Raw genomic sequence first — 24,755 nt, 5'->3', positions numbered from 1 at the left:
ACAGCTATTAACGTGACTTCTCTTGGTCTTCTGGAGCATGCCCAGGCTCTGAGACTTGTTCTTGGACCCCAAATTAGAAAGCTGATGGTTGTTCATTCAGTGTTACAGAAGGGCCTGTTGGGCTGAGCCGAAACACTGGGCAGCTGTGAGCAACCGGGGTTTGAGGCAGACACAAGAGAGGGATGGAGTACAGTGCAGAGAAAAGATATTAAACTTTAATTGGAGCTACCTGTGCCATACCGTGGCACAATATGGGCTTGGGAGATGGGGTAGAAAAGAGTGAAACTCAGGTTCTGTTTGCACTGAAATATTTCTGTGCGTGTTTGGGCACTTTGCTGTGGTAACCAAAGGGCCTATTTTTAGCACCTTTCCCAAGACTCTCTTTACTACACTGGGTTGCTTGGGAAGCTTGTGTACAAAGTTGTCCCAGGGGTTTGCAAGTTAAAATGAATGTTAATTCAGAAAGATTCCAAAAGATTATATTCTTTAAAATATATCAGATTCTGCGGGAGATCTTCCTGGCTGTGTGTCCTGCTCAGACTTCGTGCTGGTTATCTCCCAGATCCTGAATTCCAGCCTTTAGGCACTTCCACGGCTGGGAAGGAGTGGAAAGGGTCTTCTTTTATTTGGCCAGGTCCTGACTACAGCCCGAAACCAATGATATTGTAATGGCAACTCATTTTAACAGTTAGACAGAGTAATCCCCAAATCTATTTTAGCATTTTTCAGCACAGTATTTTTGGTCTTCAGCCAGCAAAGTGCACCTGAGTCCCGTCTAGTAGAGATCAGGGAGGAGAACAAGCCCTCATGTTTTGTTGTACGTTTGTTTATGACTCTAAGGTGAGACTTTTACCCTATCTTGTTCATTTAAATTCCTTCTAGTTTTAGTGGACAAACAAACGGTGGGGTATTTGTGTACTCCAGTTTTCAAGTGGAAGGTATATAGAAAATTCAGGTTGAAACATGTCTTTCTTAGGAAAGTGTTTTTATGCTCCATAAGGCATATATCCAAAAGAACAGAAGCAATCCTATTCAAAGAAGCCACCAACAGTATAAATAGGGAAAAGCAACCTTCTTTTTCCAATGTCATTCTTCATACCTTGTTGTCTTTCACGCATAGCCATGTAAATACACAATATTTGAAAAAATAACAACTGCAACAGCACCTTATCCACAGCACAATCATCAATACATTGTGTTCTGTGATATGTTCTTATTCTGTCAGATTGTTACTGAAGCTTCTCCACAAAATGTTTCCATGTGTATTTTAACAAGACCGTTCTCCATCTATACACAGATTTGTGTAAGAACAATTTGCACTTGCTCAGAAGCTCCATACACCATCAGATTCAGGAGAAAAGGTATCCTTACGTATATGTTGGTAACATGCAGGTAGGTGATCAGACAAGATTGACAGGGGAACTGGGAGAGTTTGTCCTAATGGAAGCCCAGGATTGGCACACAAATTTTGAGTGCGTTTCAATATTTGAGCCTCTTGAAGAAAGGAAACAGCACAGCTTTTAAAATTATCTGTGAGCACTGGGTCATCTTCAGTCAACATGAACAATGTTCTGTTAAGCGTACGGATGACGGATTTGCTTCCATATGATGCATCAAGTACGTGTGTTGAAATAATATGGGCATTAGAGAGTGAAAATCCCAAAGTGGAAAATGATGCATTGCTGTTGATGTTTGTAACATGGGAGCTCTTGACTGTCAAGGATTTTTACTTTTAACAAGATATTTCACGACTATGCATCGTCATCTTGAGTCACGTTTCAAATATATTCTCTGACATATGGCTGCTATGTAGCCATAGGAGCAAATATAATACTTGTTTATTCTTTATTCTTATGTTATTTAGATGAAAAAATATATTTTATCACAAACAAGGAGTTAGTATTTTTAATTTTTGTGTTTCCTTTGATCCCATGTGACCACATTTATGTGTTTAATTCTGGAATACAAAGCAACTTATAAACTCAAGAAGATACTTGAGTTTTAAGAGTGATGTTTACCAGCTCAACTTCATGTTGACACAGATATACAAAATACCCTTATTTTTCCTTTATTGATTTCTTATTTGCTCTCTTATCGTTACACCAAAGAAACAAAACTAAGTAGGTGAGTAAACAGCTAATTCCAGCAGTGAGGTGGGTCGGTTCATTTTCTTATTTGGTCTGGGTACAGGAAGAACATGCAGTATCCTGACTGTAAATATTAAAAACTGGAAGCTAGCGTGGACCTCCCTATGAACAAGTAGCACTTGGAAGAGCTAACCTGAAACTCGTGCACATACCTGATCTTCATCACTGTTAGATCCAGTCAGCATATCGAGGTGTTGGGAAAGTTCATGAGAAAACGTGGGTGCCACAGCATGGGGTAGAGGTTGGCATGAACCCCCCCCCCCTCCCGCCCTCTTCTTCTGTCCCTTTGCAAAGAGCACAGGCAGGATTAAAGCAATTGCACGCGTATTAGCCAGGTCATGTAAAGGGGAAACCTTACCTGAAACCTGTTAGACCTGGCAGTCCTGGTAGGACAGCGTGGTTTATATTACAGCAACCTGCAGGCAGTAGCATTTTGTCATCTGCTTGTTGTAGCAGCAAGAAAGCCAAAATGAAGTACTTATCTAAAGAAAGTCAGTGTATAAATTCATATATTCTTCCCCAAACCATTCAGAGAGCATCACTGAGATGGGTATGGAACAAGAGACATTCTGAGCTTTGGTGGCACTAGCAGAGATGGACCTGAAGGATTTCTGTAACTCAGTGCAACATCTGGCAAGGTGACTCGCTTGGAGGATGTGTGGCAGTCGCTCCATATCCAATGCACAAAAATTCGGTCAACTCAATAACCATCCCGTTAAGGGTACACAGCAAGGTACATTGGCCTTGTTATTTAACCTGCTCTGCAAATGCAAGAGCACGTGGCCTCTAACGAGATTAAGTGTTACATTTAAAAACACTAAGCCTGTTAACGCAGTGCATAATTAGGCCCTGGAATTCATTGCCAAGGAAAATCTTGGAGTGGACCTTAATAACATTTTAAAAACCAGACAGACACAGCTAATATTAATAAAACGACTCATAGATCCGTTTGGTGAGAGCTACAGAAAAGTAAGGCTGATTAAGAAATACAGCCTCACGTGTTGGAGTGTCAAACAGTGCCTGCCTAGCGAGCAGGCTTTTTTTTTTTTTTTTCATTTTATGCTAATTATTATGGGCTGTTCTGCACCTGCCTGTGAAGTGCTGGTGCCTGCAGCAGGGGGAGATGTCTGCAGAGGGGTCCATGGGCAGGTCCCACAGCTCTGGCCGTGGGATCCAGGAGCTGCTCAGATAAGCAGAGGTCGGCTGAGGCACTTCTGAGAGCACTTGGGCCGTTTCAGGTCGCCGCAGCTGTTAGCAGCGTGAAGAAAGGTGTTGAGCCTCCAGTGCTGCAGGGTGGTTTTGCAGTAGGTCGTCTGTAAGCAGCCCAGCCTGGGACTCAGGGCATCGCTGCCTCCCTGAGCTTCAGCTGGTTTGCTTTTGAGTTTTTAAAGAAAAGCTGGAGGAGGGAGCAGTCCAGTGAAACTGCCTGTGAACAACCTCAGAGTATTCCTGGGCTTTCACAGCCCCACTTTATGCTAGAATTAACCCAAACCCTAAGAAGAAACATGGGATGAACTTCTAGCAAATGGGTGTCCTGCAGTCCGGCTCTGTGTCCAGGCAGAGCTTTACTCCTTGATTCCTTTCTTACCTAATCAGCTTTGTGCCTGTGTAAATCCATGTGGCGATGTGCAGTGAGCTGCTGATGGCTGCTGTTGTGACAGTTCACGATCTGGTGTACATCAAGGTTTAATGCTCATCGAGGTCATACACGGCTGGGTCCCACCCTGTGCTGCATAAGGACAGGAGCTGTGTTTCGCGGGGAAGCAGATGATGCTGCGGGCAGAGCCCGAGGCCCCCGGGTCCACACAGCACCTTCTCGTAAGGTGGTGCTGGTGTTTGTTTGTGAGCCGGAGTGGGACAGCCTTGAGACATAATGGACCCAACTTGTACTTCTTGGCTCCGATCTCAAGGTTTTCTATGTCTAGTCCGTGCCAGCCTCTCCTGGCTCCAGCAGTGGAAGGATGAAGGCTTGTGAAGGCAGGGCAGCACTCACATGGCGAGCGCAGCACCGTGGGTATCGCAGTACCGAGATGGACGTGTGGGGCCAGGTTTTTTCAATGTCCATGCCAGGTGCTTCATGGTGCTCAGACCACCCGGTCTGGCAGCTTGTACCAACAAAGCCCTGCGGCCAGGAAGCTGTGGGACACCGTGGGGTCATACCGCAGTCCTGGGCACCCTGCTGTGGGTGACCCCGCTTGTGCTGGGAGCTGGACCTGGTGGTCCCCAAGGTCTCTTCTCACCTGAACCATGCAGTGAGCCTGTGAGAACATACCTGTCAGATGTTCCCCTTCGGGCCTGGGCACAAAGGGCAAGGCAGGGATTAAAAACAACAGTCCTGTTCTCACTGAACTGAACCTGCTGCTGCTGGACATCCCCAGGATGAGGAGCTGGGGGTCTCTGCTCCCTGCACGTTTGCTGGGACATGGGACAGGGATGAGGAGCACCAAGCTGTAGCCCCTTCCCAGCTTGCAGGAGGCACTCCGGGGTGGCAGAGCCTTTGCTTTCCATCTGCTGCTTTCCTTCACTGCCCTGGGGACTGCGTGTTTGATTTCCCTTGTCTCTCATTCCTCTGGGCTTGGCTCTGCTGAGATATCCCACTGGTTGCTGCTGTCTTGGATGATAAACCACGAAAGGGCATTGCATGAGCAGCAGTGAGCAGAAACCTGAGAGGTGTCTGGCTCTCCCTTTCTATCAATGCGGCCCCTGGGAGGTGATGTGCACATTTACCAGCTGGAGAAAAGGAAGTTTTCAGGCTAACCATCTCTTCTCAACCTTTCCTTTGAAGTTTACACTGCTTCCAATAATCTATGCTCAAAAGAGGGGTGCAGGGGTCAGGGAGCCACAAACTCAAGCTGCTGGTCCCAGGTCTCTGGGCTCTTTGAGACCAAGCCCTCTGCAAGGGATGCCTGAGGAAGCCTGCTTCATGCTCACTCCTCCTCCTCTTCCTCCCTGGCTGGGGAAGTCATGGGAATGGCAGGAGTCCAGCAAGCCCTTACACACTGCAGCTCTTTGCACTTTGTCACGGGAAAGTATGTAAGGACATCCTTAAAGTTAATTATGTGTTTCAGCACCCTCCCTATAAGTAGGCATGTTTTTTCAATTGGGGACCCGAAGTAGGAGGCGAGAAGAGACGGGCCAGGAACCTCACTGATTTCACCCTGCAGGTTTGAAGTTGATTTTATGCCAAAACATCATTAATTCCTGCCATCTCTGAAATTAAGCCTCTGCTGTCTGTGCTTGATGCTGTGATATGTAGGTCTGCCTGCGTAGCTCTATTAGCTCAATTTACCTTTCTCTTCCACGACAGTTTTAAGCACTAATTGACCAGAATTCAAACCAGCTTTCTCTCCTGGTAATGTGGTTCATTGCTTATAATTGACCTGCTTTTCTGGCAGGGAAGAGAGCTGTACCAGCCAGCATATACTGTGTGACCGTAGCCTGTAATTACTTAGATTCAAGCCCTGGAAGGAAAATTTTAGGAGCTTTCTCTGCTGAAATGAAAGTGTAAAATAATATATATATAAAGAAAAAAATCCAAGATAGTCATTTAAACGTGTAAGCACAGTCGGGGAAGGAAGCTTAGCACTGCTGGTAGCAGAACAGAGCTTTTGGGGGCAGTGGTGGTGGTGGTATGGATCTCCTAGATGGACAACGAAGTTATCAGTCTCTCACTCTCTCAGCTCTGTTTGGTTACACTTCAGGATGGAGGTGGGAAATACATATACATGCATGGACAATGTGGATCCCTCCAGTAGGTGAGCTTAGACTTGCAGAGCATCCCAGAGCTGGGCCTGGGTCCCCAGTCTCACCGGCTGCCAGTGCTGGCTCGTAGGAGCCCCTCTCCCGTCGCTGGCACGCACTCACAGCTCTGGCAGCCCACTTGTCCTGCTTTGTCACCCGGAGGGACACAACACACACCGCTTTGTCCCAGGACCTCCCCTGCTCACCTACCGATCCCACCTGGCATTTGCTAGTGGTAGCATCCCACCCCTGCTCCCAGCTGCACTCAGACCCTGTGCACACATACCTGTGGCAAAGGAGTTCCTCCCCCAGGAAAATTGTTATAAACAGTTTAATGAGCAGATAGGACAGAGCGCACTCATCATGTGCAGGGCATGGCTGGAGAAGCGTACTGACCAGCACTGTTTGCACAGGGATGGCCCTTTTTATCTCCTTATCCCTTCATTTTCCCACGTGTTCCTCCCCAAACCACCTCGATCCCTCCCTTCCCCAGCTTTGGGTCCTTCCCTAAACACCCTGCTGTGAGCCTTGTGCAATCCCCAGGTGTGCTTCCCCTGCAGCCACCATGGGGCCCATCCCCGCCCCAGTCCGTAATGAGCTCCAGTTGACTCATCTCACGGGTCATGGGCCTCATCATCACCGTGGGTTTCACACCTGGACTCTGGGGCTGAGGCTCTCCTGGGACAACCCTGGGAGGAACTGGGCAGGGTGTCCCTTCCTCTGAGTCCCTAATTTGGGTCCCCACCTGCTGTTGTGCCCCGTGCTTCTCTGGCCTTGTGAAGATGGCTCAGGGAGGGGCTGAGGGCTGCCGGGATGGGGCTGGGAGTCGGGCAGGGCATTATTTGGGTCCCTCACATGCCAGGGGATCTCTGTGCTCCTCTGTGGTTGTCCAGCAGAGATTTTTATCACAAAACCTGACAGCCCACAGAGGTGGCCAAGACGGTCACCACCATACCCTGCCACCACTCTGCATGGCAATCCCCACTGAAGTGTGATGTCTCCTGTCTTTCCCAGAAATTAGGAGGTGTATAAAGGAAACAGCAATCCCCAGTCCAAGATAACATCATAAAACTCATCTTGGTATCAATATTGGGAAGAAGTTGACTGCTCATCAGCAATTTTAATATTGGAGCAGCTCCTGTGCTTCGTGCTGAATTTGGGGGCTGCCTGTACCTAGTGCGTGGAGTTTGAGCAGATGCCTTCCCTTCATCAAGATGTAGATGAGGTGTAAGCAAAGCATCCAGCTCCCAGTTTCTGAGCTCTCCCATTTCTGAGCACATGTGGGTGCCCAAATGAAAGCATGCAGCAATATTTTAGGTCCCACGTGGCTCCTAGTCAAGTTTAGGCATCTGCAAGGCTAGGCAGTTTGGAGCATGGCATTTCTGGATTGCCCTCCTGAATGTGCACAACACATCAGCTGCCAAAGCCAGGCAAAAATGCCAAAGCAGATGTAGAAACATCTGGACATGACCTAAAGCTCAAAGATTTTCTATATTGTCTGCTGATACCCAGCACAGAGCTTTGGCTGATCTCCAGCAGAAGTCCCTTTCTGTTCTCCTGCCCTGGAGGTAAGCAATAACATAACTTCTGCCATATAGCCATGAGGGAGAGAAGAAAATTGAGGGAGTGGGAAACATACCTCGCTGTTTAAATTAACCTCTCTGGGATTCTTTTCAGAAGATAGGAAAAATGACAATCTGATTTACAACAGGCCTTTTCTGCCTTGAAATTCACTGTGTGCCTGTCCTGTCTCCCTACATCTAGAAATAAATCATCAAGCACTTCAGAAACGCTCTCATAGAAATGTACCCTTTTATTTGGCCACCATATGTGCCTGACAGCTCAAACACGCGTTTTTAGGCAGTGCTGCTTCTCCGTGTTTCTTCTCCAGACCCCCTGAGTTCGAAGCATTGATTTTGCATTTAGGCTTTGTGATTTTTTTTTTTTCCTTTTGGTTGAAGTCTCTAGGAGGCTGTGGAAGGGGACTGCAGCATAATGCATGTTTCGGGGAGTTATAATGGGAAACTTAACAAGGGTGAGCAGAAGAGTTTTAAAAGCGTCATTCTCCAAAATTAGCAGGATGTGCACAGACTGACAAGCCCTAAGTTCACACAAGCTGGTGTAGCAGCAAATTGTTGAAGCATCAGCCAGCAGCTGTGTGGGACAAGGCTCACTCCATTTCTGCCCAGGGCATGGAAGCTCAGATGCTGAAAACACTTTTCTCTCTTTCCACTTCACACACACATACAAAAGAAAAAAAAAAAAAAAAGCCTAAACTAAACCAAAAGCATCAAGGTTTGCTTCTGGACTGTCTCTTCTGTTACATGAAGTAAGGAGAACAAAGAGAGGGGACTACCAAGTGTTTATTTTCTCTTTCCTCAACTTATAAAATTAATTGGCAAAATTTATACCTTTGGCACAATGCTGCACTGAAGAATGAACTTTAAGGAAACAAACAAACAAAAAAACTTAAAAGTATTAACAAAATAGTAATTATTTAAAAAGTTATCACCATGGTGCCCATTTTGAAAGTTTGCATTTTTATACGAGAAGGTGTACAGGCTGTGAATGCTGCAGGACCAGTGTGTGCTGCTTATGTAGGAGCCCAGTTAATCTGGACACTGAAGGATACATTTTGGCTTTCAGTGCCATTCTCTAGATTCCCAGAAATCTGCATTTTCATCTCCTAGACCATTGAACATCATCTTTTGCACTGATAAATCCCCAAATCATCAATATGGCCAATTCAAGTTGCTTGTGTGACCCTGAATGCAGGAAAAAGAACATAGAAATGTAGAACAGCAGAAAAAAAATAAAAATCAGAGGGTAATACCTTCTCATGCACTGGAAGTTTATCAGTGGCTGTCCTGGTGGTTGTGCAAACGCCCTTAATCCTTAATGAGATGTGTGGCCACCTGGTTTATAGGAAAGCCAGACTAAACAACAACAAAAAACCAAACCAAAACAACAACAACAAAAAACTACAAAGAAATTAAGGTTGCATTAAGTCAGATGAGATCTTGCCTGTGGACTGTTTACTTCAAAGGTGTCCAATCTAAGTTTGGAAGGATGTCAGCCAACTCTACCCTAAATTGGGAATGGCCCCACCACTCCCTGGTGCTGCACGGGAGCTGTTGCGCAGTGGGGAGAAGCAGCTGCCCACCAACCAACTGGGTCCATCCGAGTGCCAGTACATTACCCAGAGGGGCTTACTGGAGGCTGAACTTCACCTGAAAATGTTCCAGCCCCAGTGAGGTTGTAGCCACGTAGGCAGGTATGGGCTTGGCTGATGCAAAAGGTTACGTGGCCACATGGGGACGTGTTGGCTAATTGCTGGCTGCATGTAGACTTCCAAGTGGCCCCAAAGTTTTGCAGTTATTTTCCTCTGTGCAAGCTGTTTGCTGCTCTGGAATTTTATGATGCTCGTGCAGTTTGATTGACCTAAGAGACCCGTCCTCCAGGTCCCTTGCTATATCCTCTTGGGGTGCGAGGGGCATGGGACTGGATGGCCCTTGACTTGACCAAGAATAACAGCTCAGGTTCTGGCTAATCTGAAGCCACAAACACAGCAATGGCAAGTTTATGATTTCCTGCATTGGTTTAGGGAGTTAGGGTATTTTGGATATCTTCATTTCATGTGTGCTTCAATTTATTTTCGTATGTGACCTGAAGTCTTAATTTCCTAAGTTTATAAATTTAAAGGTACCATATCTTATTTGTAAGGGTCTTTTTGATGAAAATTGTCTAAACTGCATGTATTTTTTGTACAGAGTTCATTAGTGAATGATATACCACTGAATATATGAATAATACATATAAGCACAGTGCGGGTAGTCAGGTGACACTTCTAATGGTTTGATGAAGTGTGAAATAATGCACACTCATGCACACACATACATCCTGTTAAGAGCACGCTTCTGGAGTTTCGGGGCAGTGCAAAAAGCAGGGCTGGGACTCTCTCATCTCTCTCCAGTTGAGGAGTCATCCACACTCCCTTTGCAGTCAGTAAAGAGAAAGAAAAAAAAAATGTTCCAGGGCATGATTCACCTGCTACTTTAGATGTGTATCTTGCAGTGAAGTGAATCAACTCTAGGACTTCCTCCATAAAAGGAGGTGTGGAGATATTTACTTTGCAGAAATCTGAAGATGAGTGAGAAAAATTCCAGCCAGCAAGCTTACTGCAGAAGAGAGACTTTAATATATTTTTATTAGCAATAGGTTAGGGGCCTGTGCTGCCAAAAATAGCAGATTGGGAAAAGGTGTGCAGGGTTAAAACCCCCAACATTTTTGTCTCTGTTGTAAAGGCTTCCTTTGTGCTATGCAGCAGCACGCAAAGATGCCAACCAAAGCAGCCGGGGAGCTTCTTGATCCCAAGTGTCTGAACTAAAGGGTGGCCACAACATTTTTAATGAGCAGTGGCACCTGAACAAGGAGAGCTGCTGCCATACTCTGCTGCTCCTGCCCTTTCATTTCGGTCACTGGTGAACGCATGGCCACAGTAAATAAGAGAGCTGCAATTCCTTGTCTTGTAACAGCCCTGCTTCAGAGATGGATTGAGTAGCTGATGTGGCCCAGGCGACCACATTGGTGTGGTACAATAGTCCTTCATCACTTTGCTTAATTATGTTTTGCTAGTGCAGTCTACATTTAATATTTGGTGAATTTTAACTTTGCAAAAAGTATTTCAGAGCCAACGTTACTCTACTGGGAGGTCACTTATGGCAGAAACAAGATTGCCACAGAAACTGCTTTTGCACCAGTTCTAGTGTTGTATTCAGTAGGTACAGATTTCTTTACTTAAAGGACAAATGCTGTAAATTTGGAGAAGCTGTGCTGTGTGCATTTTCTTATACATCAAAGAGCTAAATTCCTTGCTTTACAAATGAAAAAAAAAAAAATCAATAAAAATCCTAACTATAAAGTTATGGTTGTTGCCTAAATGATGCTTTTTTATTCCCTTTTTTGGTGTTGCAAGGCTGCTGCCTGCCCTCCCTTGAGCCTCCACCAAAAGTTGCTGAATGTTAGCAGCCAAATGCTCCCCCCAAGTCCTGTTGTATTTAGCCACAGATGCAAAACTTATGATGTTTTCCTACTGAAATTTGTTAAAAGGACACAGTCCACCAATAAAACTATTTTGGTTTCCTATTGCTAATTCTGACTTGAAAGAGGGAATATGAGCTGACAAATTGTTGCTAGTTTCTGTAGCGAGAGGCAGAAATGAGGTAATGCAATTAATGCAATTAATACAAGGAGCAACAGAAGCTTCTGGTAGAGGTTCAGTCATGGTAAATAATTATTCAAAGAAAAATTACTGAAATTACTGATGCATTATTGTCTGGGTTCACTGTATATGGCTATTTGGGGAGTTTTGCTCCAAACACACACTGTTGATATTGCTGTGTTAAGAGCAGTTTCTAACTGCTGCTGGATAGGCTGGGTTTGGAGGAACTGAATGGCAAGTTCATAGAATCACAGAATGGCTCGGGTTGGAAGGGACCTGAAAGCCCATCTGGTTCCAGCCCCCTGCCACGGGGGGGCTGCCACAAAGATGTTAAATAGGTCCCAGAATAGGTCCCAAAGATGTTAAATAGGTCCCTGAGGGACACTGCTCATCACTGATCCCCCCTGGACATGGAGTCATTGTGTGTTTATCCTTGGGTCCCAGCAGAGGAAGCAGTTTTAGGGAATGTTTTAATGTTTTGTTTTTAGAAGAAGATGAGAGCTGTCATTGTCCAGCTCCATCCGGTCCTTGCACTCATCTATCTCATGATGTAGGACCATTTAGGACTGCGCTTCATGATTAATCCATTTTTTCCTGTAATGAGGATGTATTATTCAGTGTTTCTTGTGTCACTGTATTACCTCTTCCTGGACAAGTCCCCAGTCACGTGCATCACAACCTGTCCTGCCTGAGCACCACTGAGAACCTGGGGCCAAATTCAGTCTCAGAATTACTCCATTGAAATTAATGGGCAAAGAATCAGAAAATCCTTCCTCTGTACCCGTCTTCTTACAAATAATATTGAAAGAGCACCTATCCAAAAGTATGGGTGCCTAGAGGAAGTTGGTAAAAGTACCCTGACCCAACCTGCCAGCTCCCCAGGAGCAAATGCAACGCCCTGCACTGAGCTGACCGACCCCCAGTGCCCGGCTGGCCCCCTGCTCACACCCCGGAGTGATGGGTCGGGCTGGGCAGTGTGAGGTGAGAGCTGGCAGCTACAGGAGCAGTGTGCCAGTGAGTGCCAAAGGTCCGGGATGGAGCACGCTGCTGCTGCTGCTTCTGCCACAGGACAGCAGGATGCTGCCCTGGAAGGGTGGCAGAAGCAGCTGGCTATCGCTTTGCGTGGGTTTTTCCTCTAAATGCAGGTGATGGCAGAATTTGGGTTCATCTCAGCCATAAGAGTACCAGTGCAGAGGAAGTGCAATGCAGCAGTGATCTGCTGAGGTGCACCAAGGCGCGCAGGCTGCAGCAGCGAAGCGGGGTATCCACGTGTGAGCGTGGCTGTGTTGGGATGTGTGGCTTAAATCCTGGAGCTCATCCAGAAACCCAGCCCCAATTGCTCTCCCTGCGCGTAACATTCAAATAAAGTGGCTTGCCCAGCATCGTGTGTCCTTCCCAGGGGCTCAAACAGCCCATGCAGCACTGGCTTCACTCTTCTGGGACACCCTGGGGCAGGTCGCCTTGGCTGGGGGACGCTGCTTTGGTGTGGCCAGGGAGGGAGGATGGGGCAAAACCACCTTTGGGTGTTCCTGATTTCTCCCTTGCACTGGAGTAAATGGAAAGTGAATGGATTGACAGTGGTGGAAGGCCAACCCCTGTTTCCTTTTACTTTCCCTAGGGTGTGTGCTATTTATTTTTTCTCTCTTATCTTCCCTGCCCCTTGAGGATTTCCTATATACTTTTGTTAGTTCTTAAATTCTTTTGCTTAGTTTCCTGTTTGGTGCTCGGAAGCCACATCTCACTGCTCGCCCTCGGGGTGGTGTGTGGGGTGTTGCACTTTAGGGGAATTCCACTGAGGCCAGGACATTGCTGTCCCTGCTGGGGGATTCATGGCAAAGGCATCCCTGGCCATACAGCACTTAAGGTAAAATGAATCTAAGCAGGATGTTTGGATGGGTCAGCTGTTGACTTCACAGTCAGAAATGATTGTGTGGCCTTGGAAAATGTCAAGATCAGAATTAGGGAGAAAGAGGTTTTAGCCAGCATTACTGAAATTTTAGATACCAGCTATCTTTTGTCTAAAAAGCTGACAGATACTTGCAGACTATATACATATGGAGCTGCCAAAAAGGAGGTGGCTTGGGGATCAGTGGCTGATTTTACAGCCAGGCATTTAGGAAATTTGAGACGAGCAATTGCTGATGGGACTTGGGAACTTTTCTAGGTGGAACTCAAAAGACCGTAACCAGTAGACAGTATGATGGCGATTTGTGACCATTTAATTTCCGTTCTTAAAAGCAAACCAACCCTTCTATTTTTGCAATATTTTCAGGAGGGAAAATGGCTTCTGTGTATACAGTATAATCCAAACTATATGTTAAAAATGCTTATTTAATTTTCAAATTAATGCTTGTTATGTATAGGCACACATTCTGCAAGATGTGGACCCGCTCTGTAATACCTTGTTTCACAGGTATTGATGTGGTTGTCGGGGTGTTTACTGTATATTGGTCTATGTCAGTGGTTTCCAACCTTTTTTTGATTTGTAAATCTTACATTTTTACAGTGGGGTGCAGTCATTTGCATAGCAAATTTAAGCTTCCAAACACGGGATTTGCTTTTCTTAGTGACAACTCACAAAAACCTTAGAAGTTGCCTCCGGATCCCCAGGGCTCCCCAGGCATGCTGGAAATGACTGGACTAAAATTAACAGGAAGAAAGGAAAAGAAAAAGAGTGCTTGAAAGTAGCTGCATCCCTTCCCCCAGTGCAAACACAACAGGGTTTACACGGACGAGCTCTGGAAATGGTATCTCCTGTCCCCAGTTACTTTGCAAAACTGGGTTAGGCAAGTGGGAAGATGCTCAAATGCATATGCAAAAATAAATAATCGAATAAATAAAATAATGGGTAAGATGTACCTCTAAGCCACGCATGTAGTTTATTCTAGCAACAAAATAAGCCCTGCTTGGAGGCTGTTTGATCCCTACAGGTAGTGCTGGTCCCAGCCTGCACCAAAGCAAGGGGCAGGCTGAGCTGTATCCGCGGTAATCCCAGCACACGGGTACATGGCAGGGACGCGCCTCCCTCTGTGCCACCAGCAGAAGCTGGCAGAAACGGCTGCGAGGCAGGAAGCCCGTCAGCCTGGCTATTTCACTCATTAATTCCTGCTATGCCAAAATGCAGCAGCCTCCCTCCCCGAGCGCGTTTTGCCGCGGCGGAGTGCGTGTGTTCGCTCGGATTACTCATAGTTGGCTGCGATTTCTATTCGCGACATATTGTTTGACAAATGTCAATTCTGAAGAAAAATAATTTAAATTATTTCTTCGAGACAAAGTTTCAGATTTAACATTGAGCAGATGCTCTGTCTAAAATTAGCATAATGATTCCTCATGCCTGCTACTTACCAGGACATGTGTCTTTAATGTAAGTGTTGGAATAATAATGAAAATTCGCAGTGATTTTTTGGATAATTGTAGATTCTCCCGCATGCTTTTGAAATGTTTAATGAGCACAGGGACCTTTGGAGTTGGGGAAAGCTGTTATTCCCATTCTGCAGATGTGGAAAGTGAGACGCAGAGCTCCTGCAGTGCCTGAGGTCCGGAGCGATGCCAGGACTGAGATGAGCAGGGGGGGGACAGCCTGGGGTCACTGCCCTGCAGTGGGCACGTGGCTCCCGACTGCTGCTGTGAGCGTTGGGCCGGGATGTGAGCTCCTGGGGTTCGGCTGTTGTAAATGCACGTGCCTTGGGAGAGGTGCCTGGTGGGATTTCCAAAAGTAGGGGAGTTTTCCAAAAGCTGGGCTTGCCGGCGGTGCTGGCTGAGGGGCTACGAGCCTGCGGCTTCTGAAGATCTTGTTTCACTTTTAGGGATTTACAGTTCACATTGTAAAAGGTTGTTAAATATGTCTGAAAAAGTTAAGTTAGATTCATAGGTTTCTGCTGCCGCAGGTTTCCCAAAGGAGGATGACATGGAAACTATTCCCAATGCCCTCTTCAGTCAGGAGTGTGATTGCTCGTAGTTGGACAGAAGAGCTTTAAACAAACAACCAAACAACCTTTGACAGTCCCCAGACAGTTTCCCAGATGGGAAGACTTCACCACAGAAAGGTGAAGTGACTGGGAGGATTAATATGAAAAACCCAGGTTCCCACGCTGCAGTTAAAACATTTTTTTGGGGGGGGAACCTCCTCTCCCACTCCATTACCCCAACAGCAGCTCCAGCAACTGTAAATATGGAAGAGCTGAAAGCACTGACCCAGCTTTCAGCTCCTGTTAAGGTAATTTAGCTGCAGGAAAGAGAGGGATGAGTTAGGGACGTGCGAGTGGCTGAAGGGCGCAGGGTGCTCCAGGGACCACAGCGCTGGGAGCTCCCGTGCTGCAGCAGCGAAGGTGGAAAAAACAGTAACGCTCCAAAAAAAAAGAGGGAAATGGTTTCAAAGAGGCCTTTTCAGGCAGTGGGTAATTTTTACCTACACCAGGCCCCAGTGAGGTGAGCAGGGGTGGCTGAAGGATGGGGAGGCAGCAAAACCAGTCTAAACACCCAGGGAAGGAAAAGAGTCTGACCTTTAAGTGCGAGGTGAGATGTGGTTGTTTTGGCCGTGCTCGACCTGAGGACAGTCTCTTGCCTGAGTAAATGCTGGCTTCGAACAAAGGATTTCCACAAAACTGCCCACCGTGGCCTAGGCTTAACCCCGCACGGTCCTGGCCCTGCAGTGGGGAGAGGAGCCCCAGGGGAACCCTTCCCTTCCTTTTCCCATTTAAGCAAAACCGCGCTTTTCCACCTAAGAAAAGCCACCGCCACGGGCAAACACCTTTGCGCTAATTGCATTGAATAGCCACGTTTGTACTGGGCAGGGGAAAAATACCTTGACCTTTTAGATGCTGGGGCATGGAGAACAACCTCCAGAAGCAGCAAGAGGGAGTTTGGGAGCTTGATGTGAGAGGCAGGTGCAAATGTGCTGGTTAAAAATAATAAACAGAACAAAAAAAAAAATCCACAGCGTTTTCTTTTGAGGAAAATCTTCAATGTGCCTGTGTTCAGTGCTGTGCGGTGCACTTTAAAAGCAGCATCAGCACCTCACTACTATTTCCATGGATCCTGGGGCTGTCTTCCAAGGAAGGAGGGTTTGTTACGGACGAGGTGCTGGAACTATCGCAGTCATGCTGGGTGCCCCTCACCCCTTTGGACTGGGAGGGGACGTTTCAGTAAGTGCTTCTCAGAGCCTGTTCTCAGTTTGTCCCCACGTGCAAAGAAAGGAAGGATAATTCTGCATGCGTTGGGAGGAGGCGATCTGTCTGGCCTAGTCAAATCATTACTATCATGAGGTTTCAGCTGGAATCATGTGCTTACACAGAAACTGAGATAAAACCTTTTTTTTTTTAATTATTTTTTTTATTTTTCCCCCCTCACTCAAGCATGGAGTACATAAGAGGCGCATCTTAAATAAGTAAATAAGTAAGATAAGTAAATAACAAGAGTAAATAAGAAAGCATCTTTGATGCTTTTGCTTGTGCAAAAAAGTCCTCGTGCTCCTGTCCATGCTCCTGTGAGCTTTATTTCATTCATTACATGACTGCCCAAACACTAAAGCTCAACTGGATGAAGAAAGGGGATGCCTGGCCATACCCAGGCCCTTCTATTGCCACAGCCGGTCCCCTCAGTCCCCCTGATTAGACTGGTTTGCATTTAAGTGACAAACTTCAGTTTTCAGTCCAACAAAGTTGAGTCAGCCAGGGCCGGGACAGGGCTGTGGGTGCGATGTGCTCGGTGTGGCTGGGGGAGCAGCCTCGTCCTTGTCATTGCAGGCTGAAAGTGCTAATTCCAGGGTTTGTCAAGCGAGCCTGCAGGGTGGAGGCTGCTCCACGTGCACTTGTTAAGAGTCCTTGTGGGGTCCCTTAGTGTGCCCACTGCCTGCACCTGCACAATTCAATGCAACTGCACCTACTTATGGCAAAGTGACTGGCTGAGAAAGAGCGGGGACACCATGACAGCATGGGAGCAAAGTTAAATAAGACTGCAAAGCATTCCTGCGTCACACTGTGATTCTCACTTCTGTCCAGAAGGTGAGAAGCCGCATTGGGTGTGAAACTGGACTACCAAGACAACAACAAGCCCATAGAAAGTACAGGTATTATATAGTATTTTCTTGTTTTTAGCATCAAAAGCACTTGGTGGAGGCAGTTAACAGGGAGATGGGCTGCGGCTGGTTGGAGACTGGCCAGATGGGTGTTTCGGTAGTGGGTTTCCAATCATTAATTCTTCTGAAAAGCAACATGCTGTTTGCTGAGCAAAATGACAACACTGTTCATGTTCACCCCGAAAAGCACATCCTGCTAGGTTTCTGCCAGAATAATTCTTTCCATTGTAGAGACCTCACAGCGTCGTTATTTCATCCTTAGATGACTTTTTTTTGGCTCAACTCTGACTTTGTGAAGTCTGGAGTCAGATAGGAACATAGGTTTGGCACCAGTTGTGGGGGGTTTTGTTTTTTTAAGCTAATTATATATATATATATTTGTGTAGTATATTTGTATATATATATATTTGTATATGTATATTTGTGCATTTTGTGTATATATATACATACGTGTATATATGTCTTTGTGTTGCCTGCATCAGAAAAGGAAGGCTCAGATGCAGGTTTGCTACTTTTGCCAGCTCTCCCACTGCTGCTTTCACCGTAGTGCTTTACCAGATACACTACAAAGTGGCAAAGCAAGCATATTGAGCATATACTGATGAACTGAGCAAAATAAGGAACCTTGGTAAGAGCTCCCATTTTTCTCAGTAAACCCCTCTCTGTAGAGGTATTTCTAATGACCAGAGGAAGCACAAAACGTTTTGCTGAATATATACACGTGTATTTTAGATGTAAACAGCCTGGCATGCGAAGCTACTTGTCCTCCTCCAACCCCCCCAGCCTCAGGACCCGGCGCTGCCGTGCTCTGTCCCGGGAGATCGTCCCCGGGATCTCCCCGGGAGCGGGGGCAGCCCCCCCGGGGCGCTTTTCGCATCCCCCCGTGGAAGCGGGACCCGCCTGGCTGCCGGTGGTGTCCGCCTGCGGCTGTGCCAAGGAGCGCTTTGCCTCCCCCTCCTAGCCCAAGGGCTCAGTTTGTGGCGGACAGGGATTAATTAAAACCGAAGGAAAAAAAAAAAAAAAAAAAAAAAAAAAAAGGAAAGGAAAAAGGGAAAGCAGCGTGCATGGGGGCAGCCCACCGGGCAGTTGGATGCTGCGGGGTCCCGCTGTGGCCGTGGAGGCTGGGTGCTGCTCGGTGAGCTCCGAGCGCTTTCCCCTTCTCCGGGAAGCCCCGGGCTGCCCCCGGCACGGCCCCGCGTGGGCAGCCCCGCGTGGGCAGCTCGCTGGGGCCTCCCGGAGGGTGCTCGCGGGGTCCCTCCGGGATAACGCCCCCGGGCTGGCCGTGGCCGTGACCCCACCGTCCTCCCCCTCCGAGCCGCAGCCCGGGGGAAGGAAGGGCAGCCGGCGTGCTCGGCTCGCTCTCGGTTTCCCCGGGCATAGGGGACGAGGAGGAGGGTGTGCAGGGGATGGAGGCATAGGGATGGGAGGATGAAGGGATGGGGATGGAGGGATGGAGGGGCCGGCACTGCGCTCTCCGCCTCCCCGGTGCACAACCGGGCTCCCCCGGCGGCGAGAAGCCTCTTTTGTGATGGAAAAGCTCTGGGCTGTGCGGGAGGGCCGCTTCCTGCCCGGGCTCCAGCCCGGCTGCGTTTTTGCCCCCGCGTGGGCGGCCGAGCAGCCGGCAGGGAGCCGCGGCCGGGGCTAGCAGCGCCCGGAGCAGCGGCCGCTGGCTCGGAGGGGCTGAAGGATTCCCTTGTCTGCTCCGAAAGCCGCAGCAGCCGCTTGACAACAGGAAACAATGTGTAGTGAATGGAAAAAAAAAAAAAAAAAAAAAAAAAAAAAAGAAAGAAAAAAAAAAAAAGGGGGTGGCGCTGCCCGACCAACTTCCCTTTACATCACTGCCCAAATAAGGAGCTTTAAACTAACCTTTTCTATCGCAGCCCGGCAGAAGATCCCCCTGGAGCCCCGGGGTCCCTTCCTCGCCCCGGGCAGAGCCATGGCAGAGCCGCGGCTGCAGGGCGGGGACAGCGCGCAGGTAACCGAGCCGGGCGCTCCCTTCCATGCCGAGCGGGGGGGCTGCAGCCTCTCCCTCCAGCCTAGTTTCTTTTAATATATATATATATATATATATTTATTTTATTTATTTATTTATTTATTTTCTCGGAGCAGCGCCGAGAGGGGAGGCTGGAAGGGGGCAGAGCAGCCGGGAGGGGGGCGGAATGGAGAGCGCTCGGGACCGGCCGGGCACGGCGCGGTGCCGAGGTCACGGCGGGGAGGGACCGGGCGCTGTCCCCCCCTCTTCCCTCCCCCCCACCCAGCACGGCCACCTCGTGTCCCTCGAGCCGCCGCCAGCCCGCCCGGCTGCCTTGCACCGGCACCGGGCTCTTAATTGGCGGCCAGCTCTAATTAAGCTCCGGTGCGAGCCGCGCACTCGCGCTGCTGGCAGCACGCGGTGGGGGGGAGCGGGGTGTCCGGCTGTCTGTCTGTCTGGTTGTCTGGCTGGCTGTCTGGGACGGATTTCCTCCTTATCACTCGCACAGGAAAAGCAGCGGGGAGCGGCGGGGCTGCTCCCGGGCGGTGCGGGACGGCTGCGGGGTGTCCCTCGGGAGCCCCCCTGCAGGCGGGGGGACCCCGCAGCCCGCTGCGCGCAGAGGGCCGGGACCCGGCGCTGCCCCTTTGGTTTTTTTCTTCCTCTTCAGCGTTTCTCTTTGGCCGATGAGCACCTGCACCTCGGCTGAAAATGAGACAGCTTTAAAAATGCATTAAAGCTGAGTAAATGAGTGCTAACGATTTAAGCTTCTTAAGCCTCCTCGATGGAAATTAATAACGCTTTGGATGCACCCAGAGGTGTGATCAGAAATGCAGACGTGCGCTGAGCTGCTCTATGCAAATGTGTGGATTGTTATTCCGGAAAAAGGCACCGTGCATTATTATTATGATTATTTTTTTCATCGTTCTTTAGCTAATTGGCTGGCTGTCGTGAAAGCGCTTGGCACTTTTACCCAGTTACACTCTGGCGAGTGGAAATGGCTGGGGCAGCTGACATGGTGATTTATGGTGTGAGCAATACAATCCAAACCCTGCTCTGCTGGAGGATAACCTGTAGCTTATAGGCTTTTAGTTTCCCTGGTGTTGAAAGATTGTTAGTGTCAGTGTGCAGAGCCAGGTTTAACCTTCGGTGTCTGGATGCCCGATAGCCCCTTCACCATCCCTCTCCTGTCTCTTGCTTTACTGGGCTTCCCCTGGTGAGTTGCTTGTGCTTGTTGGGGCTGTCATGTTTTTCTCACAGCATCAGTGCTTCTGAAACTTTGTAGTCTGATTCTCATAGGAAAAAACATGTAGGGTGATGTCAGAGTGTGTATTCACAGTAAGAAAAGGTGGGATTTGTGTGGGATGTTTGGTTCCCAGTTGGCTCACAGGCTCCCAAGCCCGCTACAGCAATCCCCATTGCCCCCATCCTTTCCCCCAGCCCTCCTCGACAGCCTTAGCAGACAGTTCCACTGCAGGGCTCCTGGAAAGCAGTTTTCTTTCATCCCTAGAGAGGCATCCTTCAATGAATGATGGAGAGATTCTGTTGTAGGAGGTGGCTGGGGGTTGATGTGTGCTGTCCTGTCTTGCTTCTGAGAAGAAAAGCCTTCTCCTTCCAAGGCTTGCAGTCTGGCTTCTGAGTCCGGTGAAGAATCCACTGCAGTCCTTGCTAAGAAAAGGCCAAGCAAAATCTCCAGAGGACTTGCGTGAAGAGTGCATCAAAGAAAAAAATCTTCCAGAAGATACTGGTTAATTAATGAAAGTGTTACTGCCAAGCTGCTTGCAGCACTCCAGGCTTTGTGTCCTCAGGGACACGTTCAGCACCTGCAGAGGTGCGCTGTGTCCCTTAGGGAACGTCTCTGAGGAGCCCTCTCCTCTCCTGGGGAAGCTCTTGCAGTGTAAAAGAAGGGGACTTATTCACTTTGACCGATCATTTTAACCCTAAACCACAATGGGCACATGTAATTTCCCTGTGAGGACTTCAGGCTCTGCTCGTTTTGTTTTCCCGTCCAAGCAAAACCCCATTCTCACAGCCCGGCGGGGCCAGCAAACCCTGCAATGTTTGCAGTTGGCTCTCAAAAAATATCCGGCGGCCGTCAGGAGAACAGGGCAGTGTTCGCTTCGCGTGGTTTGCAATGAGCACGAGCACGATCGGATGCGGGGGACTCCGAAGGGGATCCAGTGGGGTGAGTCCCCTGGGAAACAGTTTTGAAAATAATATTTACTCTGAAGTTAACTATGAAAGTGCTGTTGATTCGAACCTTTCCTGAGCTGTGGGGATCGCTGCCATGGCTTGGTTTAGCAGGATAGCATGTCCTGGCCAGGGAAATTGCCGTGGCTGACCCGTCTGTAGGGTGGCAGGGCGCCACCGAGGGGCTCCAGGGAACTCCCTGCTCCTCATCACTGCCCGAGTCCCCTGGCCATGTTGGGTGGCTCCTTCTGCGTTAGAGAAGCTGGCCTCGCTCTGGCTTCCTCCGTCTCCCCTCATCGCCGAAGTTCCTGCTGACTCTGAGCTCTGCCGTCATAACTTCTGGCCACATTTGGCTGCACATGTTGAATGCAAAAAGTGTTTCAGCAGACTCGCCGTTTCTACAGCGCTTTAAAGCATTTAGTTTCTTGGCAAAGGGTTCAAACTTCGGAGAGAAAAAAAAAAAAACAACTCTGGAAAGGAAAGCAATTTATTTAAAATATACATTCAACACCATTGTCTCTGACTTTAAAAAGGCTGCTTGTTAGGAGATCTTTATAGCTCTGCTGGGATCTGCAGTCAGTTAGGATGCAGGGGAAATATTTATTCTGTTTTCCACTCTGCCCATTACACTTGTCGAATTCTTCCCACCTTCCCCTTGTTAACCCACGCCTGCAAGTGAGCGATTTCTCACCGGTGCTCCCTCTCCTGGGCTCTGCCGAGACCACCTTGGTGGAGGAGAGTTGTGCTGAGTGCTCCTGCTGCTGCACGACAGGAATTGGAGTCGTGGTCTTTCCCAGGCTGGCTTTGCATGTTCAGCTGGGGTCTCGGTCTCTATAGTTGGTGCAGTAATCAGAACAGGGATTTATTTATTTTTTAATCCTGCCCAGCTCTAATTACATGCCTGCATAAGGTGAACCTTTTAATGAGCATCAAAGGAAGCATTGTGTGTCGGGGAGGGCCTGCGTTAAAGGGACTAGGGGATTACTCAGTCATTCAGAAAACATTCGGTGAAGGTAAATGTGCAATAAATCTTCCTTACCCTCTACCTTGCCTCGTTTTCTTTGCAAAGCCTTGAAGCTAGCTCAGCCCCACCTCCCCAGTAAACCCAGGCTGGGACCAGCTCGCACGGCGCTGGCTTTCGCTCACTGCCCACTGCTCTGAGCTTCCTGAGGAGGTGAGCAGGGCTCACGTGTGGGGCAGGACAAGGTGAGGAAATTTGCCCTGAAGAGCTGACTGAGATCTCTGAGCATTTGCCCCTAGGAGGGATGATGACAACCAATCCATCTAAATACATCTAGATGTTATTTTTGTAGCCTTTTTTTTTTTTTTTTTTTTAAGTCACATGGAAATTTTGGTTTGGGGGCATTTTCTTTCCACTCAGTGATTTTTATTTTTATTTTATTTTTTATTTTATAGTGGGGTTAAGTAAGAGGAAAACATGAGTGAAGTCAAGTTTTCCTACCTTCCCCAAACAGACTTGCTGTGTGCAGGGACAGCTTGTTCCTCACTGCCTTGAGGCCTGGGCAGCTTCTTTCATCAGCACAAAGTGCTGTGGCAAATGGTGCAAACTCCGAGTAAAGCATTTTCAGCATTGTGGGAAGACTTATTGTACAAAGATTACTTTTTTTTTTTTTTTGGTGCAAATGAGATTTTCAGTTTCAGCAGGTCCCCAGTCTCCAGATCCGAAGTCATCTTTCCCACACCATTTATCCAGCCCTTGCCTCGTTCCTTCCTCGGGCTGTGGAGGGATGTGTGTTCATTAAACCATTATTTAGGCTTTGCAGCACTGGGAGGCTTTGGGGTTTCTGTTATTTTGCTCTGCTTTACTATTAGACCTGCAGATTTTAGGCAGGAAGGTGAAGCGTGTCAAAAGTTGGCTAGATCCAGCTGAACTCAGATGTGGGATTTGGGTTCCTGCAGCAATATTGCTCTCAGATGCATTGAGACCTGGAGGGGTTTGCTAAGCCCTCATTTGGCGGTACAGTTTAGAGGGGAAACCTCAAGGGACTCCCCCAAAATTGAGCCTGGCCTTCTTCCCAGTTAACCTAGTTTTAAGTGTAGTGGTTCCCTGAAGTCTTTATTGCCGTGCTCCTACCTCCGGGTTAAAATCCAGCCTTGGTAAGATGGTCTCTCCTGAAGGGCAGATTACTGCTTTGCAAAACCCAAAAGGCACAAAATAGGCACAACCTCTCATTGTGTAACAGCACGCTGTCGGTTTTCATAGGAACTGCTAGTAGGCTGAAGTCTCACAGAGGCATGGAGCAGCCTCGGTCACCTTAAGATGAGTGATTATTTTTATGTTCCCCCCACCTATGGGCAACATCACGTCAGTCTGTGAGGTGGCATTGATGAAGGAACCAAAGAGGTGTCGAGTTGTGAGCTGGTTGTGTTCCCAGCCTGGGGTAGGGTATGGTCTTGGGGTAAAAGGCTGATAAGACACATGCTTGATTGTGCAGGTGCTCCCCAAAAGTACTGTGTGAAGGCAAGTTGTGGGGTGAATGATTTAGAGCTCTGTCACTGCTGGTGGTGATGGGGTGCAGGCTCCAACCGTTTGATCTAGTGAAGGTGCATCAGCAGTTGTTACTTAAGTGGCAGAGTACAGGGCTCACAAAATAGCTTAGGGATTTAGGAGAACCACCCTATGTGGCAGCTCCTGCCCCAAGGTGCTGGGAGATGCCCAGAAAAGAGGGTCAGGCTCTGCTCACCCCCTGCTGTTCTGGGGGGCAGTGAGGACCCCAAGGGGACAGTGACCCAGAGCCACAGCAGCAGGTTTGCCACTAACTGGAATGTGTTTCAGGGTTTTCCATGAGGCATCGCTGACTCTTTAAATAGCTGCCCATGGGTTTCCTGTGTTTCCTCTTGCCCTGTATTCAATTTTCTCGGTTTTCTTCCCTTCTGGGGAGATTTACTGATAAAAATAATATATACATAGAAAGAGAGAGAGAGAGAAAAACTGAATGTGGGGCTGAAATGAAGTGAATAGCAATTAAAAAGAAAAAGAAGTTTCATGAAGGTTACAAGCTTTGGAAAGCACTGGGATGCACCCACCACCTGTAAAACAGGAGCAGCTGCAGGCTGCTCTGCTGGGGTGAGCTGTGACTTGGTAACGGGCTGGTAATTTGCAGGTGCCACCCTGTTACCACTAGGCTATAAATCTGATAAACTCCCTTGGAGGAGCACACCAGGTTTTATCAGCTGCAGAGCTGGCTCTTTGCAGAGGATCAGATAGCTTGGACTGAGGGAGGTTGAAGGTAATGCCTGCTCCTTGAGAAGATGCAGCCTCCAGGAGGATGAGCATTGCATGGTGTTAGTAGGTTCTCCTTAGAAGGGCTCTTAGCAATTCATCTTTGCAGAAGTAGTGAAGGGATTTCTTCAGCTGAGATTGAGGTGTCCTGAATCTCAGCCTGAGTA

General features: G+C 48.1%; 1 protein-coding gene across 20 annotated transcripts in view; it reads left to right on the top strand.

Annotated features, from left to right (window-relative positions):
* The window catches only part of HIVEP3 (HIVEP zinc finger 3), a 304,681-nt gene that overhangs the window by 170,407 nt on the left and 109,519 nt on the right, over positions 1-24,755 (top strand). For 4 of the 20 annotated variants that reach the window (XM_068657524.1, XM_068657511.1, XM_068657527.1 and 1 more), the window contains exon 1: positions 18,643-19,160. The exons of 15 other annotated variants lie outside the window; for them this stretch is intronic. The gene's annotated coding sequence lies outside the window, so the exon portion shown is untranslated. Of the gene's footprint in view, positions 1-18,642; positions 19,161-24,534; positions 24,596-24,755 lie in introns of those variants that run through there. One more of the 20 variants, XM_068657526.1, reaches the window with a different exon arrangement.

This window comes from Anas acuta, chromosome 21 (assembly GCF_963932015.1).
Source record: "Anas acuta chromosome 21, bAnaAcu1.1, whole genome shotgun sequence".
Classification (NCBI taxonomy): Eukaryota; Metazoa; Chordata; class Aves; order Anseriformes; family Anatidae; genus Anas; species Anas acuta.
This window is presented reverse-complemented; position numbering and strand designations above follow the sequence as displayed.